Source organism: Lycorma delicatula, chromosome 1, assembly GCF_047948215.1.
Source record: "Lycorma delicatula isolate Av1 chromosome 1, ASM4794821v1, whole genome shotgun sequence".
NCBI lineage: Eukaryota > Metazoa > Arthropoda > Insecta > Hemiptera > Fulgoridae > Lycorma > Lycorma delicatula.
The window spans coordinates 337,953,264-337,969,780 of record NC_134455.1 but is presented as its reverse complement, the minus strand read 5'-3'; the positions used below and the strand labels follow the sequence as shown (position 1 = coordinate 337,969,780).

Genomic DNA, 16,517 nt, shown 5'->3' with positions numbered 1-16,517 from the left:
TTAGGTAATAATATTTTTAGTCTACTGTTGTCAAATGAGATGTAAACAAACTTTTTGTGAAATGAGTTTTTGTTGTGCATTACAAAAATGAGTGATACTAATTATGAGCAACATTTGTGTAATCATGTTTTGTGTTAAACTCGATGAGAATGCTACTGAAACTTTTTAAAAATTGAAAAGGGCGCATGGAAATGACTCTCTATCATGAGCCCAAGTTTTTAGGTGGTTTAAAGCATTTTCAGATGGCTGGGACTCAGTTGTGAATGATCCACGCTTTGGAAGACCGTTAACGTCAAAAAGTGACAACAATGTTGAGCAAATCAGAGACTTGGTATCGTACGACCGGCGATTAACTGTCAGAATGATTGCAGAACAATTGAATTTAAACAGTCCATCCAATTTTGACAAACGAATTTGACATGAAAAAAGTTTGTGCAAAATTTGTTCCAAAAACCCTCACTATTGAACAGAAAAGCAACTGAGTGGAAGTGTGCTGTGATCTTCTACAGCGAAATGAAACTGATCCTGATTTTCTAAAAAAAATGTTGTCACTGGTGATGAATTTTGGATATTTGAGTACGACCCAGAAACAAAACACCAGAGAAAGGAGTGGCACACTTTAAACTCACCATGTTCCAAAAAAGCAAATATGAGCAAATCAAAAATCTAAGCCATGCTAATTTGTTTTTTCGATAATAATGGCATTGTCCATAAGGAGTTTTTACTTACAGGACAGACTGTAAATCAATATGTTTACCGAGAAATTCTTGAAAGACTGCGGAAAAGAGCTGCCTGTGTGAGACTAGCCATCAAAGACAATTGGATGCTGCATAATGACAAAGCACCTTGCCACACTGCACTCTCAATTAATGAGTTTTTGGCAAAGAAAAAATTCCTGTAGTTCCTCAACCACCTTATTCACCTGACTTGAGTGCCTGAGATTTTTTCCTCTTCTCGACTTTAAAAAAAACACCTCAAAGGACACAATTTTGAAACAGTAGAAAACATTTTTAAAAAATGCAACCAACCATCTGAAGGTTATTCCAGTTTCTGAGTTCCAACACTACTATGAAGAGTGGGAAAACCATTTGAAGCGTTGGGTGGCTTCCCAAGGGAACTATTTCGAAGGTGATAGAGTCCTTGTATAATTGTATTCTAAATAAAAATGATTTTCTGAACCACTCTCATTACTTTATTTACTGACCTCGTATATTTCAAAATATTAATAAAAACATTAATTAACTTTTTTAAATTTAGATATGTCTTAACAATTCAGAGAGTGGTGACTAACCAATGCTAAAACAATGAACCAGGTCTAGATGAATTGGATTTAAAGGTTTAGGCTGCCTGCATAGAAAGGGTTAAAAACCAATTAATATTCTAAATAAAACTTTTCACTTGATAAGATCAATGTTCAGATGAAGATACGCAGAGCAAAGTATTAAAAATGTTCCATATGTAATCAAAACAGTGATTTTCCTTGGCATTAAATGTCAAGTTTATTATCTTTAAATTTTACTGGGGTTTTATTTTCTGTTAATCACTTATTTTCTACTAGCTTAAAAAGCACCTATTACAAGCACAGTCAGCAGGTAAAATGAGTCTATAACATCCTTTAAAAATGTATATTCTTTTATTTGAACGCTTCATATCAAAAAGATACAATAAATTTTATCATATAAAAGTATGCATAACTAATGCTTATACATAATGTTGAACTTAACTTCTATACTTTTAACTTGATAACATAAAATATAAAAATACACATTCACTTTTATAGTGTGATTTACAACATGCATAGAAAACTTGTGCGACTTAAATAATAAGTAAATGCAATAACTAACTTATTAACTATTTATTTATGTTATACCAAATTTATTTTTCAGCAGAAATTGATAAAATAATGTGTTCAGTTATTATAAATAGATTATAAAATAACTAATGCATTCATTATCTTTAAAAGTTGATTAAAATTTAAGAATTCAAACATCTGTCGGGTTCATAATAAATTGAATTCAATATTTAAAAAGTACATTCTACACCATCATTGTTTTCAAAAGCAAGTTATAATATAGAATTTTCAAAGAAATCATCAAATGAAAATGAAGTTGAAATGTTCAAATAACCAAGAATAAGTATAAAAACCAGAGATGGATACTACTTAAATTATTGCATGAATTTCTGTCAAAAAAATTACAATTAAATATAAACAATATAATAAATTAAGTAGCTGTTACTATAAAATAATACTGCAATTTATAAAATTACATATAAATATACAAAATAAAATAAACCTTACAATAGATTAACATAACAAGGAACAAGAAATACCTCCATACAGTCAATTGCTTTACTCTTTAAAACAGCTACAAAACCCCTTTGAAATAAACAGCTATAGCTTATATTTAAGATAAATCTAATTCTTTGGTTATTAAAAATTTTCCTCAATGCTGCAAACCATACCAGTTTACAATTTGTACACAGAGAATTTCTAATGTATAATTCAGTTAAAAAAAAGCAATCTGAACAGAAAAACTGTATAATACATAATTTAAATCAAGCAATTCCAGCTTAAAAACAAATCAAAATTAAATTATTTTATCACCATAAACAATACACAGCCAAGTTAACATTTATATGATAAAATATTTTATTAACTGTGCTCCAAGTGGTACAGTTAACGCTCCACATTTGCTCTTTTTATACAATTCAACAAGTTTATACGTTTACTGAACAAATTCTATACTATAATCAACAAACAAAATTATTCACTTAACTAATCGTTCACACTGACTGCTAAAACAATTTTTCTCTTCAAGAACTGTTAAAAAGCACTGCAAAATGAATACTATTATATCAAAAAATAATTTATTGGTACAGTTTGTTTTCTATATTGTTTATTCTTGGTATATTTTTTTACCTTTCTCCAGTATAAAATTTGAATTATAGTAAATGAGTGCATGGAAACATTTTAGCTGATAATGAGATATATTTGTAGAAAAATGATGCTCGATTATAACAAGCCTACAGGCTATGAAGCAGCAGCTCCACTACTGGTACAGATATGACAGGCCATTCCCTCACCTATTTAAAATAGAATAGTCAACAAATGCACGAGTGAGAAAGAGAGTGAATGAGAGGGCATACTTGGAATTAAATAAATTAAATATTCATAAATACCTGAGTACCATATACTAGACAAGAGGTAAATAACTGGTTATAAAAAGGCAGGAAAATCTGATGAAATATAAAAAAAAATGCCAGCTTAAAAGGTTCTTTTTAATAAATAATGATAATAAACCTTTCTTGTTTGTAATGGATATAGTACATGAATTCTGCTTCATAAGATCAGGACCAACTAAAGTATGGAGAAAAACATTAAATCTAACTGTAGAAGATTTAAATCTTCCATAGAAATGATTCACTAGGAGATTCAAAATGCATTTCATTTAAATGAAACAGTGGTAAGGTAGATAGTTAAGAAAACTGCAAAATATGTTGTGGAAGGGTTATTCAAGTAAGAAGAGTGAAAACAGAATTTGCATTAAGTTAAAAAAAGAAATACCATAAGTACAAGCCCAATAAATGGAAGAAATTACTACTAATAAAAAATAATTTGGGTATTAGCAAATGTTTTGCATAGTTATAAAAAAAAACTGAATGCACAGCTGCCAATTCAAAATAATTTAATGTCAAAAGAATTATTTTCTTCCATTTATTGGTCTTGTATGTATATTATTTATTAGTACTTGGATTTAATTTTTTTATTAGTCCTTAAGTACAAGATAAAAATTTTTCAAGGCTTCTCTCCACTTGCTTTCAACTTTTCTGATTATTACTGTGTAAGGATATCTCCTGAGAAAGCTGTTCTTTACAAAGTAACTTCAAAACTAATACTAGGTTAAATATGAATATTTTATTAATGGGTGCAAAAGTTTATTATTAAATAGATTACATTTATCATTAAATACATATATAACCACAAAATGTATACAGTTTTCTCTTCAGTATTAATAATTAGGTTAACTGAATTTTAAACGATTGTATAATTTAATTATGTAAAATAATTCAAACTTAATAAAATAAAAATTAGAAAGGTACATGAAAATAAATTTGAATCTACACTAAAAAAAAATATGTTCAATACACTATAGTTCAAATGAAAAATATAATAATAAATATATAATTTAATACTAACAATAATATCACTCAGCTACCTTACAAATAAAGATTTTCTAACCTTACATCTGAAATAGCTGCTTTAAAGAATAAATTTCTAGGAACATCACAGTAAAAACCGACTTGCAGATATGTAACACATTTGATAAACAAGAATTTTTCATTTGGTAGTTAATAATAAATTTTCATATTGATTTTACAAGGTATTCATGAATTGCAAGACATTTTTTTCTACTTGAAATCACATTCACCTGTGATGGTGAGGGACACCATATTAAAATAACAGAATATACAGTCTGTTCTGCAGATGTATATTTTGATAATTACCCGATTCTGGAATCACTAACATAAAAATAATTTATGTTTAAATAAAATAAAAAACAAAAAATGTTAACTACAAAAAATGATACATTTATAATATCTCTTACTAAATTACATTACACATGTTCATAACGATGCAGTTACCACACACTGTGAGAGTTGATTTTTTAACATTATTTATAAACATAAATAAATTAAGCACAAGACTTATTACATAAAAATAGAATAAATATATTCAAGACACAATAGCCAGATGCTACATCATTTTTTGGGAAGTGTAAAATTAATGAAATATTTACAGTTAGTAACATAATATGAAATATCTAAAATATTATATTAAAGTTCTGAGCTTATTTATTTCTCTTTGGAATGCATATACGACCGGTAAATTAGTCCCAATTAACACATACATATTCTTTGAGGTATCTAAGGAGTTACATCTTTTAACATAGAAAATTTTCATCAACTTTAAACTACAGAAATGCATTTAACACTTTTCTATCTTTCTCTAAAAACTTTAAAATTATAAAGCAATAATAGAACAACTAGAATTCCCAGTGGGGTTTGACTGAATGTTTATAATCAGTTCAGTTCTGAAGTGATTGTGGGAATAGATAAATACTTCTTTAAAAGGCTACTTTGCTACACTGGCTTTTTAGTTTGTGGAGGAAAGCCAACAATGTTATAGGATGTATGGTATTCTATGTGTAGCAGGTAAAAACAAAATGATTGATCAGTAATGTGCAGCTCCAATTCAAGGTTAAGATGCACAATTAACCTGAAGGTTGTGGGAAGATAATCACTCATTGTCTGAAAATGTTTTCAAAGCTAACCATCTTTTATCAGGAGTGTTTTTCATTCCACAGTTCCTTCTATACATTCATTATTCTTCTCGTGATCAATTTGTTTAACTTATACTTAATTCATTCTACCCTGGTTTAGGTTCTGTAAATCTAGATCTAACTGCTGCTGAAGAGCAGCAGTCTTAGTTGGTAGAAAACAGACTATGGAAAATAAGCATAAATTATTGCAATCCTTATAGGGTAAAGCCAGGTTTTCTATCCTCTCCCTGCATAACTACATATAAAAAAGTAACTGAAGAGGCTCAAAGATTTTGTGAGTACAAAAAATATAACCTCGTATGTCTGTATTATGATGCTTTCACAAGATTAACTATATTCTTTGTAGCACCTTTTTTAAAGAGTGATTTTATAAAAAATCATAAGTGAAAAAAAATCATAACTTATACGATGAAGAAAAAAAAAAAAATATATATATATATATATATGAGACTTTAAAGACATTTACTTGAATGGGATGAAGTTGTACACATATATTCCATTAAAATCTGAATATTTGGAACAAAAAATAATTTTATTAGTTTTCTACTTCATCTGTAAATGATAACCCATATTTTAGTGTGAATTACTGTTTAATCAACAAAACAGCACTATCAAGAATTTCTGAAGCCATTTACTTTAAGTTATATATTCATATGTTAACACTGTGCATATCAGTAGATAAATTGGAACAATGTGAAGTTTGATTTTTTTTCCTTTTCTTAATGCAATTATGTTCAGCTCCAAAATAAACCTTACAAAACACTCAACAATACAATTGAATAAATAGCATTTATAACTTTTTTAAAACGCCCCCCCTTCCCTTTCTGAAAATTTTCAAACATAATTTAAATTCACACTTGGCAAACCATAACATTGTACGAACACAATAAAACTGAAGAAAGTATGTTCAATGTGTGATCTCTTAACTCTCACTACGTAGTGTACCTGAGTACAATAAACATTAAGAGCTACAGCTAATTCCCATAAATCACAAAAACAAATGTATGATATGTGCCATATCCCTCAACGGTACTGACATTAACATCAACTGAAATGTGTACTAAAAGACCTTGTATTACTAAATATAACATTTTTCCTATAGGCAAGAAAATGGTCTCTTTACACATTTCCTTTGTCATGCATAAAACAAGGGTTTCACACAATGCTGCTATAATGTAGCCTAATTATGTTAACAGTATTTGTACTATTTTTCTAGGCTATAGTGGTCAGCAGTAAGCATTTTATTATGAGAAATATATTTTTAAATAGTACTAAGTTAGATGTGAATGGTATGAGAGTAATGTAACCTATTATTATGAGAGCAATACATAATAGAAACATATGGATTATACTGACCTAAATATGTTCAAATGTATTTAATTCACGTCATAATCTGTGAAGCAATTATTTATTGAATAGGTATGGTATTAAACATGAAGGCAATTTTTTATTTTCATGGCATGCTTATTGATGACTACAGTGTGAATAAATTTTTATTACCATGATTTTATGTTAAAAACAACTCTCACATAAATAATTATTAAAATGGGAAATATTCAAAACAAAAATTGTTCTTAACATAGAATCTCACTACAAAGGAATTTTATACGCCTCCTTCCTACATACACATCTTTTTTATTTCTTTTTCTACTAAAAATAATCATTTTATTGTGGTGAAAAAAATGCATATTTTATAACATAAAATGCATTCTAGAACAATAAAATAAATATACTATTTTATACCAGGTAGCCAAAAGTAACTTTATAATTTAAAATGTGAATAACTTTTGTGAAAATTATTTTTTTGTTATTAAAGACGGGATTTTAATTATGGAAATATACAAAACTGAGCAATGTGTGAAAATTATCAAATGTTCCAATGAATATAAAGGATCCCTTGTTCTAACACAGAAATCATATTTGCATCATTTCAATTTAAGAAGGCTTCCTTTTTATATAAATATATATATAAAACTTAATTTTTGGGTTGTTGATTTTTTGGGAATTTCAATCTACAATTTACTTCATAACAATAATGGATTTTTAACTGAAAAGATTAAATATATAATAATGACTATATATCCAGCCTTTCTAACAACTTTCTGCCAATCAAAAAAAAAATTGCAAATTAAGACAAGTTTTTAATCCATTTAATTCTGCAGTTAGATTTTTATCGAACAGAATAAAAAAACTAAAAAAAAAAAAAAAAAATAATATTCACATTTTATAATAAAAGATATTTCAACTGTAATTAACCTAAACAAAATCGTCGTGTACATAAATTTTTCATAAAAATAAATGATAATGACATTTTTGTGAATATAAAATATTATGAACTATACATAGTTCATAAATGTAATGAATTTTTTGTGCAGAAAATCCTATAGAGGTGATTAGTTTAATAAGGTAATGACACTTATTTAATAAATTATAAAAAAATAAAACTTATGGCTTTGATTAGTATAAACTTAATCTTTTACTGACCTTTGGTACAGATAATATTTATTACTCGCTATAAGGTCTAAACAAGCCGTAACTCAATGTAACCATTGTAGATGGGAAAAAATTATAAGAGTATGAGGACGCAATACTATTCTGAAAAGTTTCAGTTATGTTATTGTGTTCAAGAATAAGGCTTTTTAGAAATAAGAAAATTATATGCTGTTTTAAGGTAGCTATTTCATCTTAAGTATTTTTGTATATTTCAAACTGTAATACTTATTTGTCATTCGAATATGAAAATTATTTGCAACTAAAATTAATGTGTTGTCTGGGAGGAGATCATGAAATTACTTGATTACTGTTTTTGTCTCACTGGGATAATTTTTTTTCTGACTATAGGCATGTCCACAACTAGGGAGACACACCTCTCATTAATTTTAACCTGTGGGGAGCCAAATGTCAGCGTAGAACTGGACTTTATGAAGTAAAGGTCATTGTACTCAGCGACCCTTGTATCTCTTATCTCTTGTACACAATGACAGCAAATTCAAGTATTTTTTATCAGTTATTTAACTGTATTTTTATGGTTTTATTCTAATTCAGCTTTTAGATAGTGTAGTCACGACTAGATTTTTCAATTTTGCTAGAAATAATGTTGTTTCCAAAATTATTGTTACATGTATCACAGAAATACATGGAGAGTATTAACATGGGAATTTTTTCATTATAGTTCTTTCATTCTGGATTAATTCTATAAATTTCTCTGAATATTATTTCTACTTACCCACATTTTAGTAGACAATGTACTTAAATTTTTTTTTCTCTATTGCAGGAACAGGATGGCATCACAAAAATGAGTTTTTGATGTGAATAATTGGGATGATCTACCACCTTTTATTTCATGGCATGAATGATGAGGATAATGATGTTTGACCTAGAACTTCATCTTATGATTTAGAAGAGTAAGACTGTGACATTGATGCTTCACAGGAAATTGAGGAATGAGAGGAAGGCTCAGGAACGGAGCAAAGAAACACAGATGTCAGTTCTGAGGAAGAAGAAGGGGTAATTTCTATATTTGTCACCAGAAGAAGGCGAAAAAGGTCATAGGGAAATTTTTACTTGGAAAAAACTCCTTACAGACAGCAGAGTAAAATTGCCAAGCACAATCTAATCAAGCAGCTTCCAAGTGTGATATGAAAGGCCCCAAATTGTTAAAATTTTGGATACTTGGAAGTGCCTCATTGATGAAGACGTGATTATTAGGTGTATAAATCAGCATATGTCCAAATTACTCAGTCTAAGCTTGCACACCATAGTGATAAGATGGAAATACATGCCTTCATAGGACTTCTATAGTTGACAAGATACTACAAAGCAGGAAGAATTAATCTTGAAGATTTACGGGATAAAAATGGATTTGAAGTACAAATTTTCCATTTGAACAATGTCCCTTTTTAGGTTTATATTCTCATTGCAAACTGTGAGATTTGGTGATAAAGAAAGTAAACAACAAAGAAGAGAAATTGACCATTTAAGATATATTCATGACTTCTTTGAAAATTTTATAAACAAATGGAAAGTTTGCTATTGTGTGGGATCTGATGACGCGATAGATGAGAATTTAGAGACGTTTAGGGGCAGATACCCATTCAGTCAATATATTCCATCAAAACCAGTGAAATATGGTCTCAAAATATATGCAGTTCTAGGTTCTAAAATGTTTTATACCACCAATTTAGAAATTTATCTTTGTAAGCAACCAGAAGGGACGTAATAAGATTGCTGATAATTGCTTCAGTGATCTCTGAATCAGAAAAACACTGTGCTTGTCTTATGTGGGAATGCTAAAAAAGAACAAATGGCAGGTCTGCTAAGAGATGAAAAAAGTGAAATGTAGAGAAGACTTTTCCATTCAGAAAAGAAGGAACACTAGTTTCATATGTCCCACAAAATTTGAGAAAAAGAACATAATGCTTATCTCAAGTTTACAACATGATGATTCAATCGACGAAGGCACTGATGACAGGAAAGAGCCTAAGATACTGAACATACCCATCAGGTTGGTCTAGTGGTGAACATGTCTTTGCAGATCAGATGATTTTGAAGTTGAGAGTTCCAACATTCAAATCCTACTAAAGGCAATTATGTTTATATGGATTTGAATACTAGATCGTAGATACTGGTGTTCTTTGGTGGTTGGATTTCAATTAACCACACATCTCAGAAATGGATGACCTGAGACTGTACAAGACAACACTTCACTTACACTCATATATATCATCCTCTGAAGTAATACCTGACAGTAATTCCTGCAGGCTAAACAGGAAAAAAAAAGATATTCAACACATGATAGGGGTAGATACAGTTGACAAAATTTGCTCCACTATAATGTCGTGAGGGGAACTAGAAGGTAGATGGATGGTTGTGGTAGATGGTTCTGTTGTTTTCAGTCCTAAATATTACTGGAATCAATCCTCAAGTTATTCATATAGGAAACAGAAATGAAATGCTCATACATCAGCTGTTTCTTTGAATAATCAAAAGAAAATTAACTGCTAATCACTTGTGCCTCATTTACCTTGGTTAATTTCTGGAAGACTTTGTGAAATTTCATTTGGAAATCAACAACCTTCTTCTTTTTTCTGTTTAGCCTCCAGGAATCACAGTCAGGTATTTAGATCTAAATCTAAATCAACAACCTGATATTCCTCGTCAACCCTCCGAGCACTGAAAGTACAAATAGAAAGTGCTGTTGTCCCTGTTGGACAAAAACAATGAGACTGATGAAGTACACCAGCAAGTCTTGTGGATAGTATTTATGCCTGCAATATTGTGCTTTTGTTTGTATTAATGGGTGTGACACAGTTGTTTCAGAAAATGAAGACTGTGACTAGTTTGCTGGAGTATTTTTGTTTCTTTCAACTTTATTATTGCAGTTCTTATTGTGTTTCTAAAAACATAAAACAGATCTGTAATTTTTTCTTTGAATTCCATAAGGCACTGCTTCCACTTTCTTTCACAAGTTTTTACCTACCTATTTTTTTAAAACTTAACCTAGTCTAAAGCTGTTGAAAAACATGTACCACAATTTGAAATAAAGCAATGTAAATGTTCACTCTACACTAGTAATGTAGCAAAGTTCCAAACACATTTTAAAAATTCCTGATTTTGCTAGTTTCTGGTTATTAAAATGGAAAAAGAAGTTATACTTCTACTTATTTACCTCCTTTCTCCAAAATACTCGCCTAAAAAGTTGATAAATTATGGAAATTCCATCATGTATCCAGCAGATACAATGACAGCAGCAATGATGTAAGTTTTTTGAGAACAGCAATTCAGCATTAAAAGTTTATAAAAAAGAATTATTTACTGCCATTTGGGATTATCAGAGAATAGTTTTATGGATAATTATACTCTATAATTCTTCCTTTTTGTCATATCTTCGTTTTACCTTTTAACAAAGCTGCTACTTGCATTACTTTGAACTCATGGCAGAATAATTATAACCTTCATGTCAACAAAACCTGCAAGAGTTATGTTGACATCTTCCACTTGGTGAATTCAATAAATTTTGATAATCTGTTGCAAAGTAGATACATTTTGCAATTCTACATAATTTAAGCTAACTGTTAAAGACACTTATATTAATATATAAACTCTTGTCTTTCTCAGTTTTTTACTAAGAATGTGTTAGCAATTGATGTAGACAGTTTAGAAAGCTTCTTTATATTGTTTTTAGGCAAATGGTGACTTTGGAAAGGAAGATGGTTTTCCTAACATTGTTCCAGAAATGCTGTACTATATCATTTTGACTTAATTAGATGTTATGACAACTTCTTAGCTGTTGTGTATAAGGATCGCAGTGTGATATTTTTATATTTTATTTTTTGTGAACGTCATAACATTAATTTTTATCACTGGAACCTGAAATAATTTCAGATGAACTAATTCTGGAAGAACTGAATAGAATCATTGATGGAATGGAAGAAGATTATGAAGCACGTAATGATGAAGATACTAATGGCTGTAAATATATCAAGAGTTTCTTCTTTCATTAATGATGATACACTATTAGAAATAAACAAGATAGATATACAGTCTATAAATGAACGTAGAAGTAATATGAAATTAGTTTATTAGATCCAATATTAGTGAAGTCAATCTAGATGGCCTGATGTATATGTTTTTTATGAGAACATTTATCATATAATTATGCACTCCAATTTTTACGGTAAAAATTAACAAGTGCTGTTTAATTTAATATCTGAGGAGTTCAAGAATTTTATCAGAATACTGATAATAATGGGTTTTAACTCTTTAATGGGGTTTAACTGGTTTATGCTAGTTGTGCAGCAACAAATATCCTTATTATGAGCGAATAGCTAGCATAATGATTTTTGAAGATACTGAAATTCTTACATCTAAATAATACTATAATCCCTAGAAAAGGGTGAAGCTAATTATGATAAACTATATAAAATACAACCTGTAAAATCTGTCTCACAAATACTGATTGTAATGACTCGTTCAATTCATCAAGATATCTATCTGTTGATGAGTCAATAATGGTACAAAAGTAGAAGTTTCCTGAAACAGAACACACCCATAAGATAGATTTTAAAATTTGGGTTATGGCTTGTGCTTTATAGGATATCGCCTAGGAATAACTAACTATATAAGAAGAAACATTTAAGGTGATAACAAACAGGCATTAAGAGAATATATTGCTGAAAAATGGACGGTAACTTTTGAAGGTTTAGATTATGACTGTTTTTTCTTAGGCAACTTTTTTCAAACATTTCTATGATGGTAAGGGTTAACAAAAATCTCTTTCTTTTGAGACTATATAATAAACTAGAAATTTTTTTCAAAAAGTACCTTTACCAGATAATAAATAAAAATTTGGAAAAATGTTTCAGTGGTGGCAGGAGATTTCTGAACATAAAATATTTGACATATGTGGGGAAAGCATTTGCTATTAGTACTACTCATAATACGTAAGTTAAAAGCCATATATACAAAAACTAAACTAATAAGTGGAATGAAAAGTAATCTGTCCTGAGTTAGTCATGTACTACAATAGTTTCGCTGATGATGTTGATCACTTGGATCAGATTCATTCAGTATATATTTCATGGTCATCATTACTGCGTAGATGCTATGTTTGCATTGTGTTAATAGCTACTTTTAAATAATCTCATTATGGATAAATTTAGTCAACCATCGACCCAATTACAGATCAAATATGGCCTCGGAACTTAAAGGTATATATTGAGGGAAGTCAAATGTAATTGTAGCAGCGATTGTTGTGCAAAAAATAGAAACTGTCCTGATGGCAGGAAAACAGTTGCTAATGAAACTCATCATAAAAACATTGGTGATCACCTTCAATGTAAAAGGATCTAGTTTTCAAAGGTGTGCTCGCATCAGTTCCTCAAAGCTTCAAAGATGTTCCAGATAATATGGGGGTAACTGAAGTGTAGGGTCACATAATATTTTCCAAACTATTCCATAAAAATAATGTGTAATAAAAAATAATATGTTTTATGCGTTCTTACAATCTGTTATACATTATATTTTCTTTATACTGAATTTTTTTTCTGCTTACAAAATTTACAAGGCATTTAATTACCATTAATTATCGTGGAATATATTTTGCATTTGTAATTGAATATTTTATTTTATGTTTTAACCAGAATTTTATTAAACTTGAATTAAATATTCTGAACTTTTTTTAATTTTAATATTCATTTAGAAGACTTTCTGACTAATTTTTCTTTATATTTTCTTTAAAAAATATGTAATATTTATTTTTTCATGGGCTTTTATTGTACATTCTTATGCTTTGTTTAAGATGAGTTTAGATTGCAAAATTAAATACAGAATAAATAAATGTATTTAATCAATTATATAATTAAAAGCAGTAACTATAAATCCCAGTGAACTGTTATTCACTCTTTAAGACTCTTTGGTAAAAATGTTTATGGCAAAAAATTTTATTAAAAACATAATTCTCATGCTGAAGTGTATTACATACAGTCTTATGGTGAAAAATTACAGGTTAAAATGAACTGGTTAAGTTCTGAAATGCTATATGTAGTTCAGTAACACCTTTTTACGCCATAGAAGGTAAGAGAAGAATCTGGAGTCTTACATACATTTTGTAAGTAAACAGAAAAATTTCGGACAAAAATGAATGCCTAATGATCGATGCACTGAATAAGTACAGTTTGAGATACTGACATTCAAAAACAAAAGAACAATCAGTACTATAAAAAAAAAAAAAAAATGTATTATATTACAAATGAAAAATATGCACTAGTATGTTTTTTCATTGTTACAATATACTTATTGATATGTGAAAAAAAATTGTTGATGTTACTTTGTTTTGAATTAGGCTATCCTGGATGTTGTTTGTTGGATAATGGAGAGACCTTTTAAATTTATTTATTTGACATAGCAAAACGATATTTTTATAAATTTCATATGACAAATTAAAATTTTTTATACTAACAATCCTCAAATTATTAATTTAGTATAAATATATCCTACAATAAGTAAAATTATAAACATACTTGGGATATTTTCAAGTTAATTTATGTAAATTAGACGGTTAAACTATACTGTTAGTACGCAAACATAAATACTTTATTTAAAAAGATTACATTACCATGCCACCACAACACATGTGCACACATACACACAATAATTGACGACTCACATCTTACAGGTGGGAAAATACTAAAGCTTAAAAACATTAAAATCAAAATATAAAAAGAAAATAAGCAATAGTTTTACTGCTGTACAAGGGTTAATGAAAAAACCCTTCAACCCAATACATCAGTCCTGCCTGGTATATTGTTCAAGCAAGTAACTATTCAGCAGTGAAATCCTTGAGTCTGCAGAAGAAAAATTTTTTTTGTTTGTATGAATTTCTTCTTACATGCAATCACATTAATCTGATATAAAATCCTGTTGATAATAGTTTACGTAGATTTATTGATGGATTATCAACATTAAAAATATCACTTCAGATATGAATAGTGATAGATGAAGATATAATATGATGTCACATTCAACTTAATTTACTGTTACTCTTAGATGCAATCATTTAAATTTTGAATAAAATTAAGTAATCCAATATAATTACAAAAATAACCGATACTGCTATTTACACTAAATACATGAGAGTATATACGCAATTACTGTCAACCTTTTCTGTCGTTTTTTATGATAATTTCTGATTAATGACAATTACTGATACAGATACCAGTACTTTACTAAGAAATTAAATATAAGATATTATACACTGTTTGAATTATGAGTTAAAAGAACAACCAAGTTTGGGAAAGTAATGAGAAAAACACCTAGTCACCTTAAAAAATTATAGCCATTTAATAATATCTAACTTGGAATAAAAGACTATTTCTTCAAACTGAAAAAAAAATGAAATGAGTTTTGGAAGTGTACCTCACCTTCACACACATTTAAAAAAAGAAAGGAACCTTAATCACGTGTTAATAAATACTGACTATGAGGCACATGCTTAACACTGGAGTAATGGCGCCAAGTCTCACATACCTATCACCACTATTTTTGTTATGTCTAGAGGATGGGTGAGTAGTAGAAACCGGGTTTTTCTGTGTAGCTGTCCTTTTTGCCTTTCAGTCAACGTCTGAACATTGTTGTGGCAACAACTTGTTTATTTCTTGTGACAGTAGTTATTCGGGTCTACTAGACTAGGTGCCACCATTCCCGTGAGTTAAATAAAAACTGTCTTTTTATTATTATGTTTTTATTGCTCGAGTGATTATTGAGTTGGTGTTTTTTTTATGTAATTGACTATTTATGATAAAAATTAATGAAAATGGGGAATGAGGCAGATTGAGAATGAATTAGATTGCTCTTAGAGAAAGAGTTGAGTGACTTAAGATTTACAGTTTGAATCAGACAGTGATGAAGAAGATTTTATGGAAGAGCTCAATGAAAATACAGCCACTGAACAAGAGGAAGAGGAAAGCGAAGAAGAAGTTCATATAAATACAAGAGTTCCTTCCTATGTTCCTATGTTGGAGGAGATAAGCAAAACATTTGGAAATGCACTGTCCTACAAAAAGGATGGTAAGAACTCGACGATCAAATATAGTCATTTACTTACCAGGAGTAAAAGTCTATGGCAAAAATGCTCAAATCCGCTGTTTGTTGGAGCCTTTTTTTTTTATCTCAATATACAAAACTGTATTGCTGAACTCAACACAAAACAACTATGGGATAAAAATGATACTGGTGTAGAAAGGTTTTGTTTTAAAATGTTAGAAGGTTGCTTTCTATTCCTTCTTCATCATATACATTTCAACAACTTTGCCCGTAGACAACAAAGGAGAGTTTGACAAATTCTCTCATTTGAAAAATTTACTGAAAACTAAAAAAAAAGATTATGTGTAAGTGATTACTCAACTGCAGATGAGATACTTCTGGATTTTTGAGGCTGTTGCCGCTTTGGGCAATACAAGCCTAAAATGCCTAATAAGAATGGTTTAAAAATTTATGCACTGATGGATCAAACACTAGACATCTTTTAAACTGGAAACCATATATGGACAACAACCTGAAGGGTCTTTCAGAACAGACATCAAATAGCTCTAGTGCAGAGACTTGTAAATCCCATTTCAGGAATAGAGAGGAATGTCACTAGTGACTTTTTTACCTCTTTCCCTTTGATTGAAAAGC

The 16,517-nt window shown here is 29.3% G+C and overlaps 1 protein-coding gene across 2 annotated transcripts in view; it reads right to left on the bottom strand.

Moving 5' to 3' along the window:
- The window catches only part of LOC142334310 (glyoxylate reductase/hydroxypyruvate reductase-like), a 99,451-nt gene that overhangs the window by 41,989 nt on the left and 40,945 nt on the right, over positions 1-16,517 (bottom strand). For both annotated transcript variants that reach the window (XM_075382244.1, XM_075382247.1), the window contains exon 2: positions 12,274-12,374. The gene's annotated coding sequence lies outside the window, so the exon portion shown is untranslated. The remainder of the gene's footprint in view (positions 1-12,273; positions 12,375-16,517) is intronic.